Genomic DNA, 21,179 nt, shown 5'->3' on the forward strand with positions numbered 1-21,179 from the left:
ACTCGAACTAACGAAATTCTACCTGCTCATTTTCATTTTAGCTTTTGCTCTTACCAAATTGCAGATTGTCTTAGAACGGTTTTGAGTTCAGAGCTTATATATATTAGCATTAGAGCTCTTTTTTTATAACATAGAAATTTCTTTCAAACCTATTAAAAAGTATATACACAGGGATACTGTGTACAGCCTTTGCTGGATTCTCAGCAATCTCAAATACATAAATTTAAATTTTATTTTATTTTTTAAAAAAAAAAAAAAAAAAAGAAAAAGAGAGAGAGAGAGAGCTTCTCCTCTCATTCTTTCTTCCATCCCTTCTACCCCATTGCCCACACTCCAACAAGGAGAGCTTCTCCTCCCATTTCCTCTTACATTCCCTCAATCACATCGCCCACACTCCAACATGGTACGTGCCAGGTGGTTGCTAGTGTGCACTTTCGCCATCCTTGGCTTCATGGTTTCTGCCAATGTTGTCGAGCACATATTTCAGGTATGCTCACACGCACTGCATTTTCTTCTACCCTTTTTCTTATTAATTCTTCAAGCCAAGGTTACATACTATTGAATGTTTGTTTGTTACCATAGTTTGAGCCGTGTAAGGCTCACCCATGACGTGTATGCTGAATTAAATTTGTGTATCTATTGCACTTCTCATGGTTTTTTGCGTGTGTGGCTACAATGATGTCTCTGTCTCTTAGAGCCCATTTGGATAGCACTAAATAAGTTTGTTTCTTTTTTCTTTTCTTTTTTTTTTACTTACAATAGTAGATGAGTAATTTATTTGAAATAAGTAAGTTTAGTGTGTGTGTGTGTGTGTGTGTGTGTGTGATACCAGAAATAAGATCGAGAATCACAGTCGAAGTTGTAGTAGAAAGGGAGCAAAAAAGCGGATTACAAAAAAAACACTCTATCTTGTTAACTAAGCTCTCACTTAGGATTAATTGCAAATTCGCTATTGAATTCTATCTCTAATACAAAGAAAACATCTCTTTATATAGAGATTTATAGAAATACTATATAAAAACTGTGGGTAAAATTTGTGAGCGAATAGTATTTAGTTTTGACAACTATGCAGTTTTACTGTATAGTTTTACTATTTGCTACAATAAAAGTCTATAGTAAAAGTGCTATAGTAATTTTGATGTATCTTACTATAGTACCGTGCTACAATAACTCTTTAATGATTGAAATTTTTCTTTTTGTAGCTGATTGTTTGGCTTTTGGCGTAGTCGGTGCTTTGGCGGCTTTGTGGCTAAGCTTTAAAGAGAATAATGACTTTTGGCTTGACTTCATCCTTTTGGCTTGTCTTCAGAAGAAAATATTTGCATTGTCTTTTTTGGGAGGGGTTGTAGAAGTTTCTATAGATTCAAGATAAGTATATCCATGACGGCTGGATACTTGATCTTGAAGGGCGATGAATGCTAATTTGAGTTTGGCTAGTTTTTTCTTCAATATTACTGCTTCATCAAGTCTTGAAGTCGAAATAATTTCTTTAAAGGTTTTTAGCATTCTTTTTGAAGAATTGACTATTTACTCACCGCAAGGACTATATCACAATCAAATTTATTCTACCATTCAATATAGGTTTTTTGGAAAAGTACTTTGGCTTTTTGGTATTCAGATGGGTGAAGTTTCGTGCTTCCATTTTAAGATTCATTGAAGTCCATGTTTGACAAAGTATATCATCACAGAATGAGCAAGGAATTCTAGATTTTGTAATTTCTCCATTTTGGCATAGTGTGTAAAGAGGACCTCTAGAAGAATTGCAGAGTGTGCTCCAAACAACGTCCACCATTGAGAGTAGAACCAAGGAGGGATGTCTTTGGTGTATGGTCTTAAAAAGTTTAAGAACCAAGAATGGCCCTTTTCTGAATTTGAAAAGGGAGTGGGTATTTCCATGCGACCATGTAATCCCAGTAAGTGAAAGAGCGGGACTGCCCATTTGGACTTTGGATATTTCGATATTGGGAAAGGGGTTTCCCCCATTCATTTTTTCTGATGATGTGCAGTATCTTCATATTGGAAAATGAGTATTTTGTTTGACTTTTGTTAGTACGGTGTTTAAAAATCGCATTGCTTGTTTGAACTAGGATAGCTTCATAGTATCTTCTGAATAAATTAAGCTATTTGGGATGAAAATGATTTTGGGGCAAGAAGAGTTTTGGAATCGGTATATCTTCTAGTAATTTGGCAAGTTCAGAATCTATGGTTAAAACCCTATGTTTTCCTTTGAGTTGGTATTCTTCAACATTTGGCTACGTATTTGGTTGTTTTTCTCAAGATTTTGGTGAGGTTGTTGAGAAGGAATGAGAGGGAAAAAGGTGTTGGAAATTTCAATTTCCATTTTTTCTTTTGCTTTTTTTTTAGCCTTTTGAGGGTTGGCTTTTGGTGACATTTTTGGGCTTTCCCTAAAAGAATTCACGAGAAAGGTAATTAGGCAGAGAGTTTAATTTGCCGGAGATAAACTCAATATCGAATTCAAATATGGCTAAGAAGGCTTGTCATCTAGCAAAAATTTGTTTGGACGTAAGATTTTTGACGACTTTTTTCAAAACTTCTTTGGCTACTCTGCAATCTACACACAATATGAACTTTTGGTTTAAAACATCACTTTGGAATTTAAGGATGCAAGAAACCATAGATGTGTTTGGTTCCAAGTTTGGAAAAAAAAAAAAAGGAACAAATCGTTCTTGTCCTTTTGAGGTTTTTTGTAAAAAAGTACCTCCATATCTAATTTCAAAAGTGTTTGTTTGGATTATTTTAAAAAAATCAGGATTGGAAAGGTTGAGACAAGGAAGACTTTTAACTTTGGCCTTTATGTTTTAAATTGCTTTGACATGATCTTTGGACCAAGATGATTTTGGTTTTTGCTCAAACGATTTTGTAAAACCGATCTATCTTTGGCTACAACTTGGTAAAAATCAGAGATATAATTTAAACATCTTAAAAATCTTTAGGGTTGTTTTTTATCAGTAATTTTGTCAGAAAATTTTTCTGCAAAGTTTATTACTCTTTGGATTGGTTGGATGGTATTTTGGCAAATTTCGAAACCTAGAAATTGTATTTCAGATTGAAAGAGTTTGATCTTTCTTTGAGAAAGGACAAGACCATTTCTTTCAATAGTTGATTTAAAAATTTCTAAATGCTTCCAATGTTGTTAGATATTTTGAGAATAGATGAGTATATCATCTATATAGGTAATAATAAAATCTTTGAAAGGGTGAAAGATTTCATTCATTAACTTTTGGAATTCTAAGGAAGCATTTTTTTAGACCAAAGGGCATCACACTCCATTCGAAGTGACTGAAGGGAACAGTCGAAGGCCGTCTTGTATCTATCTTTAGGGTGAATCTGAATTTGCCAGATTTGAAAAAAATTTGGCATTATGAAGTCTGTTTAATAAGTGTTTTTTTATTTAGAACTGGATATCAGATACTTCTTAAGACTTGATTGAGTGGTTTATAATTAATTACAAGTCCGAGAGCTCCTCTTTTGAGTTAAGCTCCATTTTCTACATAGAAGGCAGTACAACTCCATTGAGATTTGGAAGGACGTATGAGTCCTTTACGGAGGAGGGATTTGATTTCTTCATCGCAGAGTTGAAGAAGTTGAGAGTCCATTTGAGAAGGTCTAGCTTTGGTAGGAATATGGCTGTAACATCCCGAATTTTCGTGGCCTGAGTACATACTTGCGACTGAGAATTCTGGGTGTTAATAAGTAATCAAATGCTTTAAAGCACACCTTTTTTTTTTTTTATAACACATTTAGCTACATTCACGAAGGTAACCATTCATGAGAATAAAATTAACTGTATTTATTATTCCATTAGATTAAAAGAATTCAACAAATTATCAAATGTCCTCTCAATGGGAGTTTATTACATTATTAAAGTTTGCAGCGAAAATAAATAGGACTAAACATAAAGCTATCTCTTTATTTATTCAGAATAATCTTTCGTAGGGGAATTGTCATTCGTGTCTTTAATCTGTAGATCACCTACATCATCTGTACGATTGGAGATGGTCAATACCCTACTCATAGTGATGGTTATCCTTTAAAATTAATAATAATTCAAGAGATTCATAAGAGTAATGTAAGGGTTCAGATATGTCTCGTACTCCACAATTACGAGTGGTATCGGTATGCGCAACGAATATATATGATTGCATGCCTAGCAAAGTGTATGCGGCTCATCATACATAGTGATCATCATAATGTGGAATATAATTCATAAAAAAAACTCAATTCACCCCGCATCCCATAACTACAGAGATTAGCCGGCATGTCCAACACTACCGTGAATTTACATGAACACCTCGAAGCGGTATAACACATGAATCAGATGAATTACGTGATACGATTTGTTCATATAACAACTATTTGCGTCATCCAATCCCGGAAGTGTGTAATACGCATTGCGAATGTAACACCCTAATTCCCGAAACCCAAGTATACTACTCATTTTTAAAAAATTCGAGTGTTAACCTTTAAAGATACTCAAATTTCACCTACATTTTTTTTTATCAAATTTAGTAATCTAGCAGAATAAAAAAAAATCAAATATAAGAGGGAGTCTCAATATATATAACCAAATATTCTAGTAGTTGCCTGAAAACTTATACAAAACAATGTCTTAAGTTTTTATAAAATATGACAATACAAATTAAATACAGACGAAATTAAGAATGGAGAGTCGCAAGATCATCTGGCTCCTCCTATTCCACATAAACATCAGCTTGCGCGTCTTCTACGTTTCTTGCATACTGAATACGATTTAATAGCGTCAATGGCTATCCCAGTGAGGTATAACCCCCAAGATTTATCATATCATCAAGATAAGTAAGTATAGTTATCAAGAACAGTCTATAATAAATATTTCACAATGATCATCATGTTAATAAGACAGAGTTTATCAGATATGCATACATTGAATAAATTTCATAAAGATATTCTTATTTAAATGCATGAATGCACATGCACACATACCTGAGGATACACATCCAGTTGGTAAAAAGTCACCCAATGAGAACTAGCTACCCGAAAAAGTACTCAAAGGTACGACTTAATGAGGACTAGCCACCCGGAAAAGACTATGCAACAAAGATACCCAAGGTGAATTAGTCTCCCGAAAAAGCACACACAGGTATGCCTTAAGGAGGACTAAACACCCTAAAAAGTCCATGCGAAAAGGACAGCCCATCGTGGTTCGAATGCATGCAATAATAACTTAAGATCACCCGGTAAAATACTTTATAGTACAGCGCATAATGATTCGAGAAACCCCTATGTCTTACATTGACCACCCGGTAAAGTCTGTATATCATGAAAATGCATAATTAGCCCAATCATTATTATTACAATTACAACCAGCCAATTTATGAAAACTTAAAGGCCACTGTAAGGGTTCGTCACCCAATATAGGCCAACAACTCAGTGAAATCTAACAAATATGATATTTTAAAGGTGATCTCTCCAACTAGTGGCCAATCATAGTTCGATAGGTGGAATATACCATCACAAGGTTACATATAAATAGTCCAACAAAGCCACATAAGGCTATTATTTCATCAAGGTCGTAAGGGCCAAATATTCCATTCAATGAAGCGATAAAAACGGGTTATTCCCTAAAAGCCACATAGGCCCAAATGGTCAACAAGATGGTAAACTCACATCAAACGTTCCATTTAATCTGTTAGACAAAGTAGCCACTAGTTCTTCGAGGACCTTCAAGCATTCCATGAATGACAAATTTAAGTCACGTATAATATCGATATAGCACATGCATATCTAAAGCGTTCATTTTAAATCAAAAAAGAGGTATTTAAATCTTATCCCATATTCAAATATTGAATTTAAATCCAATTCATCAATCATCATAAGTAATTAAAATCAATAAAAGTAATGAACTACATTAAGCAATCAATAAGATGAATAAACAAGCTAGCTATCAAGATGTGGAAAAGCTTGAAGGTAATCCTCACCTTAAAGTAGGAACTCTCTTTCCGTCAAATGATGTTTAAAAGTTGCGGATGGCTTTGAGATCGATTCCATTCCCTGATGCAATGTCTGCCAATCTCGACTTGCGATTGGCCTAACCCGCCCGTAGAATGAGTGATTTTAACTCACTAAGTCAACATAGCCTTCAACTTTCTTTTACTCCCTGTAGGAATGTCCAGCAGTTTGTTAGATTTAACCAAACTCGATTCAACTCGCCTAAAAACCAGTGAGTCGACTCGGTTCGACTTCTTCCTCTCCCTATCACTTCTTTTCTTCCTTCTGTTTCTCCAATTCTTTTATTTTCCCTTCTCTTCTTCTTCCTTCTCTGGCGGTCCATAAATGGATGTCGGACTAGCTAGACTCGGCCCGGAAGTTGGCCTGACTCGGCCCTGAATTTGGTTCAACTCGGCCCTGAACTTGGCTCGAATCGGGCATGAGTGCGACAGCGAGCTACAGCCCTCCGGTCATCTCTTCTATACTCCCTTCTTCCTCTCTCTCCTTTTCTTCTTCTTCCTTCTCTACTTCTTTTACATGTGGCAGTTGAACTCTGCATACTCAATTCAACTTGGATCATGACTCAGAGGAGAACTCGACCAGATCCGAGTCATCTGGTGCAGTAGCTCAGTGCGACACGAATGGAAGCATCTCTCACTCTCTCTCTTTCCTTTCCTTTCTCTGCTTCTCCTAATCCCATCCAGAAAGCGTCTGGTCTTGACCAAACCGCACCCAAATCGCCTGAACTCGAACCAGACACGAGACTTGTTCGAGCCACCCAAGGTAGTAAGAAAACGGCGCCCACGCCCCTCATTTGTTTGCATTTTTTCACTTTTGGGATGGGTTGCCCTAAAAGAAAGAGGCTATTTATAGCCTTATAGGAGCCAAAAAGCATCGGCTCTTAATCAACCAATTAGTTACAATTTTGGTTGCTTAATCTATAGGGTTTTATGGCCATGGACTTGAATCAAGCTTGCATGGCTTTGATCAAGTGCCAGGGATGCACTCATGAGACCCTGACCCACCCATTTAACGTCTCTGATCCGGAGGTGGGACTCACTTAAAGGAGGTGGGTCTTTGGCTTTGACGGGGAAGATGATCCAGCCGTTAATGGTGGATCACTTCTGGATGGCCGATCCGCAGATCCAATGCACCTGGATGGTCTGGATTGGCCCTAGGGTCACTGTGAGTTTCACGTTTTATATGAACGGCCAGGTGCATTGACGAAAATGTGAGATTTTCTCATTCCGAACGCCATTTTCTTGGGCCGACAATTTCACTCCCGAGATCTCCACACCATGAGCGAAAGGTCTTCCTAATGCCCTAGTTTCGACGCCTGGGATGATCCAGGATTATTTTTAGAAGGATCCCAGCGGCTGAGATTATGCCAGCAATGGAAACGAAAAGATTCCTTCTGCTCTTTTACCGTTGCGGACGCCCTAAAATGCAGAATGCATGGAGGGTTGGGATCTCTTGAAATGGATGGTTAAGATGTGGGAGATGTCGACGTGGCAAGGAGGAACGAAATCCTTTTCCGTGTTCGAAACGCACCACATGCACGCAGTATCTATCCCGCATTCGTGCATGCACATGTGCGTGGTAACGGTGGAAAAATTAGCTGTTTGGTTGGATTCACAATCTACACCCGATGAACGGCTTAGATTATCCATCAGATCTCAGATGGTGGTCCACAATCGGAACACAGAACAATGTTTTTCAAACGCCGTTGCTGGCGGGAAAACTAAAGGAAGAAAGGAAGAGGAAAATCCTCTTTTTAGGTTTTCATCGGGTGAAACCCAGTTTGCCCGGCACTTAGATTGGTGTGTCGCGGGTATGCACGGTCTGTGCACATGCACTCCTCCAGTGGGGTCCACAGATGTATTTGACAAATCTACTCCGTCCATTTCATTTGGAGGGCCCAATTATAGACGTTGACCAAGTATCAGGCAGATTCATAGCTCAGGGAGCCATATAAATTAAAAATTATGGTTTGGGTGCCTATTAATACCATTTTAAGGGCCAGATATCTTAAGTAATTTGGTATTCAAAGATTCTTGGGACCTAGGGCCCTATTTTAAGGTGAATGATGTGAGTAAGAGGGCCACACTTCATGATTATGAATTTTATTATGATTTATTATGGAATTTGCAGTTATATCTATCTAAATTTGTTAATCTTCATAAATTTGCTGGTTAGGTAGTTTCCAAACCTAATTTATAATGGTCTTAGGGGTTTAATATTAATGATGGGTGGTTTGACTTATTTATCAAAGTGATTGAAATCTTAGAAATGAGTTTCTTTAAGGATGTGATGGTCCATCTTAATATCAATTGATGGATGGTTTGATCAGTGGATAAAAACTACTATTCTTGATGGTTAGATTGTTGCACGGTTGGGTTTATAGGTTGATCTCGAAGTGTTTAGGTGCGATTACACATGCCTCAACAGTTAGATTTGGATCATGGGTTGGCTAGTTAGTATCGATGTAATCTTACGTTAAGACATAAGGGATCATTCAAGGGCGGATCATGAGTAATCATGCATGATGTAAGTTATAGATTACGTGTGTTTTATCATGTGTTCATGCTAGATTTGATTTAAATGGTAACACCTGTATACTAAAAAATACGATGTGTTAAATCGAATTACTTACATTGATTTGTGCACCACTATCCAAAATTCATAGAATTACGTATCAATCAAGATGGTTACTACCCAGAGCGCATTACGTTCACGATAAAACATATAAATCATTAGATGTGAGACCTCTAACATATCACTTACACCAAATGAGAAATAAATTGAACCATGAGAATTTTGAAATTCCAAGACACATGCCCAAGTTATAAAGGGAGGTAGCACAAGGCTAACCTAATAAAAGATAAAAGTAGCATTAAATTATCTTAATAAAAGAGAAAAGTAGTAAATAGGCTAACTCAACAAGAATAAGGGAAAAGGAGCAAAAGGCCAACTCAACATAGAGTCGAAGTATGTATCACTCTCAAAATGGACAAAGGGCAAGGCTTCTATCCATACCCCACATAAATTCATAAAAATCACGTATAATTAAAATCATAGCTTAACCATAATTCTCAAAATAATATTGAATTTTAATTATGGTTAATGTATGATTTTAAACATGTCATCTAACCATCCATTATCTTTTTAGGAAGTAGGGTCAAGATATGATTTTAATTATGTTTGAAATATCTTACAATGTCCTTTTAAAACTCATTCTTTCAAAGAACATTTTTAGTCTTGTGAGGTTGACAAAGTAACCCCCTTATGTTTTTTTTTTTTTTTCCTAAATTTTATACATGTTCATGTCAGCAATCTAACGGTGAACCTACTGTGTGAAACAGGGTCATCGTTGCTATGAATGGGCGATTCCCTGGTCCAACGATCCGTGCTCATGAGGGCGACACCTGGTTCATGTCATCAATGAGTCACCCTATAACATCTCCATACATGGGTAATTATCTACTTAATCTTATGACAGAAAACGAGTTTTTCTTTTCTTTTTTAATGCCTTGGTTGACTATAATGATGAATTTTCCTGTGGGCCCCACATAATGAGATGGGATGATTGGAACAGTATACCACAAAGTCGTAGATTGACCATCTAGTTACATGCTTGAAACAATGAAAGTCTCTGTTGATTTCTTGAATTGAATGTCAACTCTGGATATTTCACCTCTCTACGGTCTACCCTGAATCAAATGATCGAACCACTGCAAAGCTTTGTAGGTTAATCTTAAAATACATAGCAATCTGTGAGGTTTATCATGGTGTGCCATGACATCCAATCTATCCATCATATGCACTCCATTATTTTCTCCTTGGCACCCAATAATCAGGTTGATCAAACATTTAGGCAGGCCACACCTTATAAAATGTAAAATCATGCCTTAAAAAGCTAAAACCTTTCAAATCATGTGGTATGACCCACTTGAGTTTAGGAAAGGCCCGGTTTTTTGGGTTGTCCCATCGTATTGATGCTGTGCATGTTAGTTGGCTGGATGGCATATACAAAGCACAGTGGGCCCCCACACAATCTGGCAGGTTTTAACAGGTTGTCCGGGGTCACGACTGTTCCCTATGGTATGGCCCACTTGAGTTCTCTAACAGCCTGATTCTAGGATACCAAAGAGAAAGTTAGAGGACGGTCATGATGGACGGTTTGGATTTTATGGACACCTTATTGGGGGACCCACACATGGAGTTGTAGGTTAAGCTTAGCCTACAAAGCTTTGCAGTGTATCCAGCTTCCTCATCATTGAGGTCAGAATCATCCATTTAGCTTGAGGTTTGGTACGTGAACCACCTGAAATACGTCCAATAAGATGAACCGTTCAAATCATCTTATCATATTTGAATGTGGGCCCAAGAGAGTGATGCATGCTAGATGATCACATTCTCAAATTTTGCTAACGGCCCATTATGGTGGCAATGGTTTTGCAGACATGGGATATTTCAAAAGCTAAGTGCTTGGGCTGATGGGCCAGCTCGTACGTGACCCAATGTCCAATGGCTCCCCGGAACGGTTACGCTTACAGCTTCAACGTCACAAATCAGGAAGGGACACTTTGGTGGCATGCCCACGTATCGCTGTTCCGAGCAACGGTCTACGGTGCTCTGATCATTCATCCTAAGGCCGGTCGATCCTATCCTTTCATCAAACCTCACAAGGAATTCCCCATTGTCATAGGTAAGAAAACATTCTCACCATGGAACTTAGGTGAGCTCACCTTTTATGGTCATGGATCGATGGATATCAAGATCTATCATGGATTGCCAAGATCAGATCATCGTAGCTGTCTGGTCAAGAGCCACTGAAAATAACAGTTAGACCAAATTCATTTTAAATGGCTTGGATCATTCGATTGGGTTGATTTTGACGGGGCGGGTAATTCAGGTCTCATCGGCAATATCAATGGTCTAGAATTATTAACGATGGCCCCCCATCATCCAAAACCGTACTTTTATATTTTTTTTAAAATGACAAAAATGCCATGCACAAGGGAATGGTGGAATGCGAACGTGGTGGATGTAGAGGACGAGGCTACTTTCACTGGTGGTGCACCGAATATCTCTAACGCCTATACAATCAACGGAAGGCCCGGCGATCTCTACCCATGCACCAACAACAGTAAGTTAAAAAATTACAGAAAACATACACCACCAGCACAGGTTAGCATCTATGGGTCGGATGTTCAAGTACAGGTCGAGCTAGTTTAGGCTCAGCCCAGCCCATTTACTAGCTAAACAGGCAAACAATCTCAGGCTTGGGCTGGGCTCGGGCTTTAGACCATACTTGTCGTTCTGGGCCTGGTAATAGCCTGGCCCCCAAACATGACCACCTATGCATGTTAGATTCTTTCATCCTTACTATTTTCATGTGACACTCTCTTTTGTAATCCAGAAACGCACAAGATTGAGGTGGTGCAAGGTAAGACCTATATGCTGCGAATATCATCAACGATGCCATCAGTAACCAACACTTCTTCAAGATCGCTGGCCACAATCTGACGGTTGTGGGCATCGATGACACCTACACTGAGCCCTACGTCACCGATGTTGTTGTTGTAGCCCCAGGCCATAGCGGCCTGCCCTTACGCGACCGTCCAGGGCATAAATTTCGATGACACGACCACCACGGCCATCCTCCATTACAAGGGCGCCACGTCAGTACCAGCGCCCCTGATGCCGGTCCTACCAGCATTATTCGACACCCCAACAGCCCACCGGTTCTACAGCAACCTCACTGCCTTGTGCAGTTGAGGCCACAAGGTGGCTCTCGATGTGGACGAGCATATGTTTATGACCGTCGGATTTGGGCTCGAACAGTGCGAGGAGAATGCCACGTGTGCGGGTCCGTCGGGAATGCGGTTCACAGCGAGCATAAACAATGCTTCGTTCCAGCTGCCCACCACGCTATCGATGCTGCAGGCGCACTACAACGGCGTGCAGGGCATCTTCACGGACGACTTCCCAGACACGCCCTCGCTCGTGTTCGACTACACGAACGCTGAAGCGAACCAGTTAGTATCGACGACCCTGAAGTCAACACGTGTCAAGAGGCTCGTGTACAATTCGACGGTGGAGATTGTGTTTTAGAACACGGCGATAGTTGGGGTAGAGAACCACCCGATGCATCTACATGGTTTTAATTTCTACGTGCTCGCACAAGGGTCCGGAAATTACGATATTGCCACGCATAGGAGCATGGTTAATTTGGTGAACCCGCAGGTGCGGAACACCGTAGCAGTTCCCGTCGGCGGTTGGGCTGTCGTCCGATTCCGAGCCAACAACCCCAGTAAGAAAATGACATTCCAATGTATACAAAGTTTATGTTTATGTTGAATCCAGACCGTCCATCGGGTTCTCACCTTACATCTCAATAATCACCTGGATCCAAAAGTGAGGTAGGACACACCAAGGGAAGTTATATACAACCACGCCTACAACCTATATTATCATTTTTTGTGGCCCACCTAGGTTTTGGTATGACCCGTCATTCCTGATGGTAGGCTAGCTTGATCTGAATGGGCAGAATGACATAGATACAACATGTTGGATCCAACGCTTCATCCACCTAGAATGCCTCCTTTGCTACCTTTGGTATGGCCCACTTAACTTGTGTGAAGAATTATGCGATCTAAGCCCCACATCTTGAGTCACAATCAATGGTAGAAGTTTTGGATTCTTCCAATCCAGAGATCCACTATCACCATCCTTATTCATCATAGGAGCTGAAGTCTTCAGCAGAGGGGTGCACAATCTGTTCTCTTCGAGGAGCTGCCAACCATTCAAACTCCCCCTATCCTATCTTAGGATTTCCCATCTGTTTTTTTGTTGATGACACTATTCTTTTTCTAAATGGTGGGCTGTCTAACGTGCATGTCCTCCTTAGATTTAATACTAAATATGAAAATGCATCAGGCCAAAGGGTCAACGCCTCAAAAACTTCTTTCATCATCCCTAAGAAAGCAGCTCAAAGCAAAGCTCAAAGGCTACGCATTCTCACGGGTTTTAGGCAATCCTTCTTACCCATGATCTACCAGGGAGTTCCTTTGACAAAAGGTAGAATCAATCGGCCCCTCCTTCAGCAGCTCATCTAGAAAACCACAGGTAAGATTGAAGGTTGGAAGGCCAAGCTTCTCAACCCTACAACGAAACCGGTGCTCATCAACCATGTTCTCACTACCATCCCGATCCACATTCTGTCTGCCATCAACATTCCAAAATTGGTTAGCACTGTTCTGGAAAGAGCCATGGCTAACTTCTTCTGGGGCACTTCGGAAGGTCGCAACAAAAGGCATTGGGTCAGCTGGTCGTCTCTTTGTGCCCCTCTTCGGGAGGGCGGTCTTGGAATCAGAAGAATTGAAGATATTATGAGAGCCTCTAGAGTCAAAATGGGCTGGAAAATGCTTCAGGGGTCCTCTTTATGGGCTAACTTCATAACGACCAAATACTTCCAGAAGGTTGTAAATAACAAAGGAGCGATTAGATCTGCTAAATCGTCAGATTAGAGGGACATCTTCAGAACTTTGCCCTTCCTTCTCCAACACTCTAAATGGCTCGTCGGGAAAGGCAACATCAGTTTTTTGTATCAGAATTGGTTGAGTGGTGGGATTCTTGTAGGTGCGACGGTCACGCAAATCCCGAATCATATGCAAAATGCCAGGGTGAAAGATTTTATTCCCCATAACGGCAGATGGAATCTATCCAACATCAACCACATCACCACCACAGCTACATTGCAAACCATCACTAACAGATCTATTTCGTAGTCAAACAGAGAAGACAAACAGATCTAGGACATGTCCTCTTCAGGTAATTTCTCCTTGAAGTCAGCTTGGAATGGGATATGAATCCATCAGCCCCTCTTCCAGTCATCCAAGTGGATTTGGAATAATTTCCTCCCCCCTAAAGTAGCCATCTTTGTCTGGAAATCTCTACACGGAGCTGTTCCAGTAGACGCAGCTGTGTAGCATTTTGGTGTTAACCTGGCATCCAGGTGCGAATGCTACAACCCCAATCCTGGTCCTCCCAGTCCCCTGCTGAACCCAGCTACTGTACCAACTCCCAATGCTAATGACTCTCGACTTTATGACACCTCTTCCCGGCTTGGTAGACAACCGGATGACCTACCTAACAGGGACGGCCAGCAACGCCCACGTTCTAGCCACCACCATGCAGCTGAGGAGACTCTAGACCATCTATCCTGCTATGGCAGTGTCACAGTTAAGGTGTAGAGCTATTTCAACAGCCTTCTAGACATCCCTTACATCGCCAATTAAAACATTCACCAGAAGATTCTCCTATGGCACTCCAAGGCCAACCGCAAATGTTACGCCCCAAACTCAGAAACCGGGCTCACAAAATTTTCGATCTCCGAATCTGGCACCGACAGCCTCCGTAGAACCCCATTCTCGACTCCCAGCGCCCATTCGCCAGGTTCTGATCCTGAGATGCTACGAGGAGGATTTTTCAACATCAGTTTGATTCGTAATAAGAATAACCAAAGATATAACCCACAAACAACAACCAAAAACTCTATCACATTTTCACTATGATAAAAAACTTTATACGTACAATGAGCATAAAGGAAAATACAATGATGATAAACAAAACTCCAAAATAATCTGCCACATGCTCAAGCCTCAGCGCTGCTGCGATCCAACGTCACCTGCATGCAACGGTCGTGCATAAGCTTATAGAAAGCTTAGAAGGTGGTGAAAGTGTGTGCTCAAGGTAGTAATGCAGTTATGCAGTACAGAGTAATGCGGAACATGCTAATGAAAGCCAAGAATACCATAGCCGTACCAAGACCATGCGGTGCAAAGCATGAATGATGTCGGCCATACCAAGGCCATGCAATATGAAATGTAACTCAAGCATACAAATTCTCATCTAAGTTCACATATCAATATAGCTAAAAATCTGAAATATCACTGGGGTCTAGTACACTCCAAGCTAGATTGCCGCCCCATCACGCGCAATAAGGTGAGTGGAAAAGACCACGCTATCCGCCTGCCAATATCAGGCTCGGCTCGTCAATAGCGGACCCATTCCTCGAGCTGGTCAGACTCAGCCTAGCATTGCTCCCTACTCACGGGTGGGTAAGGCCGCACCCCCTTCTAACCGACTACGATACAGTGGAAAGCGCAACCGTCTAGTAATCGGCACCCGGCGCTCATGCACTCACTCGATCTAGATGTTGGAGCAACCTCTTGGTATTATAAGGGTTTAGGGACTTTCACCCAGGGATATCTATAGCACCCCATGTAGAACAATATTTTCGGTATCCAATCCTGCCAACTACGATATGTCAGTGGAGGCTATGGCCCTGATGTCGTTAGGGTGTATAGTAACCATATCACACAATGCGGATGCATGAATCATATTATCCAGTCATACAGCAATTCTGCGCATATCAAGCGCTCATATAGGGCAACACCCCCTATCTGGGAGCCCCTAAACAATCTGCCTGAAGGCATATGCTATGATCAGTCACTTCTCATATCAAGCATACATATGATGCGTATGATCATGAGTTATGGAGCTATACTACACATGTTATAAAGTAATGCATTATCCTTACAACGCAGATGGCCTAAACGGCCTACGCACAACGAGTACAGGCCTATCAATGGGCCATAGGGAGAGTCGTAATGTGGACGTTTAACCAACATTTAAACGTGCAGTGTGGACATCAAACCAACATTGCTCCCAAGGCACGACTGTCATAAACATCATTACATAAACCATGTTGGGATCACACATTGCAATGGACCTTAGGTACATCCCATTAGGCCTTAAATACATCAAATGGGCCAAATCACATGGGCCTTATATTCATCAAGTGGGCCACATCAATGGGCCGCACCAATGGGCCTTATGTACATTGCAATGGGCCATAACCCGTGGGCCTTAGAATGCATCAAATGGGCCTAATCTCATGGGTCTTATGTGTACCAAATGGGCCACACCAATTGGGCCCCATATGTACATCAAAAGGGCCTCAACCCATAGGCCCCAATACACCTTAATGGGCCTTAACCCATGCCAAGGTGGGGTCCACTTGGACTATGGATCTGGCTCATTCTATATACCCATGCCATAAAATAACCCTATTAAAATGGATGGACAGATTGGATGCAGCACCTGCCTCATGGTGGGGGGTCCACATGAAGGCCAACCATCACATATTATATATATATATATATATATATATATATATATATATACATAATCTATATAATATATATATGTATATATATATATATATACATACATATGCACACCCACCGTCCCACACGTGGGGGATGGGTCCCACCGTCCAGTGTAGACGGTGCGGATAGAACACATCACGGTGGGGTCCAACCGAGTGGGCCAGGTGTGGCCAGGCATGGATGAAACACAATGCAGGTGGGTTCCACCGTCCACAGCCGTGGACGGCAGAAAAAAAAGGCACATACATCACTGTGGGCTCCACGTGGGGCCCACCATAACGTTTGCTTTCCATCCAACCTGTTGAGAAGGTCACGCAGACCTGGATTGAAGTGGAAAAACAAATTTCATATTGATCCTAAACTTCTGTGGACCCAAAAGGGGTTTCAATGGTAGAGTTCAATTCACACTGTTTCCTATAATGTGGGCCACCTGAGTCTTGGATGGACCTGAATTTTGGAGGGTGGTCCACTGCCCTGAGGGCCCACCATATGAATGGATTGGATGACAAATAAACATCAAGGTGGGGCCCACGGCTAGAGCCGTGGGATCCTGTCCGCCCGCCCATCCGCCCGGACGTGCGGAGGCGTTGCCTGCGGCCTTTTAACAACAGCAGCAGCAACGCTGCTGCTTATATTTTTTGTTTTTTTTTTTTTGAAATCTTGGTTTTTTTCAAGGTTTTTTTGTACATAGGACCCACATCGGAAGAATCCACCATGCCCACTGATTTCTACAGCCCATAACACATCCATCAAGTCCAATATTGGGCATTTTTCAGTGTATAGAAAAATCTGGGGGACTTTAAACAGTGGAGATCACTGTTTGCTAAGGTATGGCCCATCAGATGATCCGATCAACCTCATTTTTTGGCTCAACGCCTAAAATGAGCTGGTATATAGGATAGATGGCATGGATTGAACACCTGCATCAAGGTGGGACCTATATGAGTGGGCCACCCATAAGCTTGGAAACAAGCTGACATTTGTGTTTTCCAACAAACGTCCAGCGTCCAAGAACGTTAGACGGTCTGGCTGTGCAAGGTGGGCCTGCTCAGGTGGGCCACCAATAATGGATGGTGTGGGTACTACACACATGAAGTGGGTCTCACTTATAGACGGCTTAGACAAAATACATACTTCATGGTGGGGTCCATTCAAGTGGGCCACACAATCATATCATGATCTTAAAAATAAGAAATGAAAAAGAGAGGGAGAGAGAGAGATAGAGAGTGGGACACGCGTGATGGAGGGACCCCGGCACTATGGGCCCTCCCTTCAATGATCTACAACATAAATCAAGTGAGCCATTACATGTGGGCCCTTTTAAATCGAAATCCAACGGTGGAGATCCATTCTCCACTAAAATAGATGGTCTAGATTACCCTAGGTATACAAGGAAAATAAACATCATGATGAGGTCCATGGAGAATGGCCCCATCATGGAATGATCATGATGATCCAAGTGGGCCATCGGCCACATCTTAGGGTCCAAAGTGAGATCCAAACCATTGATCGGTTAGCCTCACTTGGCCAATCTTAAAAACATTAAAAACTACCCTATCAAAGCACCCACCACTTGATCTTCTTGCTCCCTTGGCTTCCTTAGCTCCTTAGCTTCGATTCCAATGGAGGAGATGAGGTTTGGATGGTTGAGATGGGAGATGAAAGGGTAAGAAATGAGCCACACTTGAAGTTTGGGAGATATGGGGAGAGGCTTGGACGTGTGGATTCTCTCTTGCTTGGGAAAGTTTGAAAATGAGAGAGAGACTTGTAAAGGGAGAGAGAGAGTGATGGGTGATGGAGTGATGGATGTGGTGAGTGATGGGTGTAAGAGATTTTTTTTTTTTACTTTTATGGCTAATGGTGTAAGAAAGGTATGGGCTTGTGTAAGAACTTTTTGACTTTGGGGCTTGCTTGGGAAAGGGTGAAAGGTGATGTGTACTTGACATGATGGGATTGATTGATTGATTGATTGAGGTGACATCTCGTAGAGATTCTCTCGGGTTTTGCAACGCGCGGCGTTTTCCTTGCACCGAATGCTGGCTCACATCTTCTAACCAGGGTATCGCCTCGGCGCGCGAGTCGCGGCATCGGAACCGCGTTGACGACGCGGTCGCTAAGGTACAAATCTTAGGTTGAGTCGACTCGAGTTGACGGCATGAGAATCAAGGTCGCACGCAAATACCGATTAAGGGTTGAAGGTTGCCGAAATTCGACCGGAAAGACCGCAGAAGTCTATAGAACGGTACGGTCTAGAATACGGGGCTTACAGCCAATCCATAGTTTCCTCTCTCATTGGCATTGGCCCAAGCTTCATAATCTGGGAATTATGACTCAACAAAAACGCGGCCAGATTTGATGGCCACAAGATGTCCCGCACTTCCATCATCTCAACAGTTTCTCGTTGGCTAAGAGAAGCTGCCTCTAACCTGCCCAGCCCGGCCAGGAACAAGCTGGCTAACAGCATGATCCTCCAGACCCTTAAGATTGTCACTCCCAGTTCTCCCATTGCAAGTAAGACCCTCTTAGTCAGATGGTGTAAACCCCTAGAAGCCTGGCTGAAGCTTAATATTGATGGTTCTTCGAGAGGTAATCCGAGCGAGAGTGGAGGAGGAGTTTGCAGGGACCACCTAAGCAAGATGGTTTCACCTTCCACAAATATCATGGGACTGCCTCCAACACGATTGCAGAAGTTCAGGCTGTCCTAGACGGATTGGACATATGTTTCTCACTCGGTCTTACCAACATCATGGTTGAAACTAATTCTAAACTTATTGCGGAATCGGCTAAGGACTTGCTAGCTCCTCACCCCTAGAATATTTGATATAAAATGGGAGCTATTCAGCAAAGACGTCGCTCCATGAGCCTTTCCTTCAGCCATATTTTCCGGGAGGGGAATTCGGTTGCTGATGCTTTGGCCAGACTGGCAAGTGACGGTTGCACAAATCAAATTTACTCTAATCACGCTCAATTGCCGAGGAATGTCAGAGGAGCATTAGTGCTAGATAATATAGGCTTCTTCTTTTTTTTCTTTTTTCTTTTTTTAGATAATATAGGCTTAGGAGCTATCAGATCCCTTTGATGTCACCCATGTTAGGTGTCTATAGTCGATATAATAGGTCTGGTCCTCCCTTTTTGTTGGGACCGTCCTGAATGGATGTAAATTTTCTTCATCAAATGAATTTGGCGTGGTAGATGTCCACTTTCTGAGAGAGAAAAAAAAGGGTAAGATGACACTCACACATCACAGTGGACCTCACACATCTTGTACGTTAAAAAACGCATGTGCATGGTCTTTCTTTTTTATTTTTTTTTCATGGGAAACTGACATACTAACGAATCTCCTTGGCCTTCTAAAACGTACAGGTGTATGGCAGCTCCATTGCCACCTGGATTCCCATATGACATGGGGCTTATCAACGGCTTTCGTGATAGATAATGGACCCACTGCTTCAGCGACACTGCCTCCCGATCTACCTCGTTGCTAGATCATAACCATATTCGTTCATGATACTACCATATTTGTATACGTTTCCAAGCTCCACATGCATCTCTACTCGCAGGCAAAAGACAACAACCTAGTGTATCAGGTGGGGTCCATCATGTAGATGGTCTAAACAAAAATGCAGGCTGGTCTGCCTTCAAGTAGGCAGCACGTATCATAAATCAACAGACTGCGTGAAAAATGACTGCCATGATTATACAGGACGTCCATTCTTGTATGGCAAGATCTACACTAAGGGTCTCATCAGATACATGGCTGGGATGCCACACGTGCCTGCTTATAGAGATACATGTGGAGCTTGAAACCTCATATTCTTTTGATTCATTATTTAGTTGTCTACAAACATTCATGTTATAATAGTCCCCTGTAATAAAGTCATTGGTTATGGTCGTGTAATATTCATTTTTTAATAAGCTAGCTACTCTTGTCATGTGTAATTTTTATACATTTATAAAAAGAATTGTTTCATAAATGTTCTTATCTATACACGTTTCTTGAGTTGAATTTACGGTATTAAAGTAATGAAAGTTCAACGATAATGATGGGTAACCTACCCACCACCATCCAAATGTCAAGCTCAGATGGCTTGCAATTCGATGCGATTGGGATGTTATTTCACAATTTTCTTTGGTTAATGGTTTGTGGAAAACAAAATAAATATAATTTAGAAAGTAAATATTATATTATATATGGTAACATTTTAAAAGATATTTCATGTAGCTTATTGGTAAAACGTAGGGCTTCATCTGCGAGAAACCATGACGTGGTTGGACTTGACACGTGATCAATTAAGATCTACGTGGCATCTCCCTGCATACGTTTTTGTTATTTAATGTTAGGATATTTTCGAGTGACAAAAGCAATATAGAACTGTCTTTATCCAAACTATGATAAGTCCCACGTGAGAAGTTGTATCCAATGACATGGCATGCTGACTGCAATGACAGTTGTGTGGGAAAGCCAACATGGGATGTCTTGGACATTTACACGTGTATTGAAGTGTGTATGAATATCTTGGAGAAGAACGGTCTCTCAAAGAAAGGCACAAGTCCTTATGAAATCTATAAATCCATGACATTTTATCTAAGAGAAGTTAACATAATGCAATTTTTATATTCATTTGTTCTTGCTTATTTCGCACCCATTTCAACCTCTTTTAAATGTTCATTTGAAAGTTTTATTTTTTTATTTTAGATTGATTTCAATATTTAGAAGTGTGAATGTTGGAATTCAAGTTTGTAAGTTTATCATTTTCATTTTATTTTTTTTAGCACTTACTAGAAAATTGCAGCAACTATATGTCTAGATATTGCTCGAATCGGGATGTGAACCTATAAGTCTATCACTTTCTTATCTCAAATCATCTTGTTTTCATTTGAACGCTCTACAGATTTTAAACTATTTGCACCTCAAACGACAAATTAATGTTGTGTTTGAATACAGTTAACATC

The 21,179-nt window shown here is 41.1% G+C and overlaps 1 pseudogene; it reads left to right on the forward strand.

Annotated features, from left to right (window-relative positions):
- The first annotated feature begins 400 nt into the window (after positions 1-400).
- LOC131244303 (laccase-7-like) lies at positions 401-19,711 on the forward strand (annotated as a pseudogene).
- Positions 19,712-21,179: the final 1,468 nt, after the last annotated feature.

This window comes from Magnolia sinica, chromosome 4 (assembly GCF_029962835.1).
Source record: "Magnolia sinica isolate HGM2019 chromosome 4, MsV1, whole genome shotgun sequence".
Taxonomy (NCBI): Eukaryota; Viridiplantae; Streptophyta; class Magnoliopsida; order Magnoliales; family Magnoliaceae; genus Magnolia; species Magnolia sinica.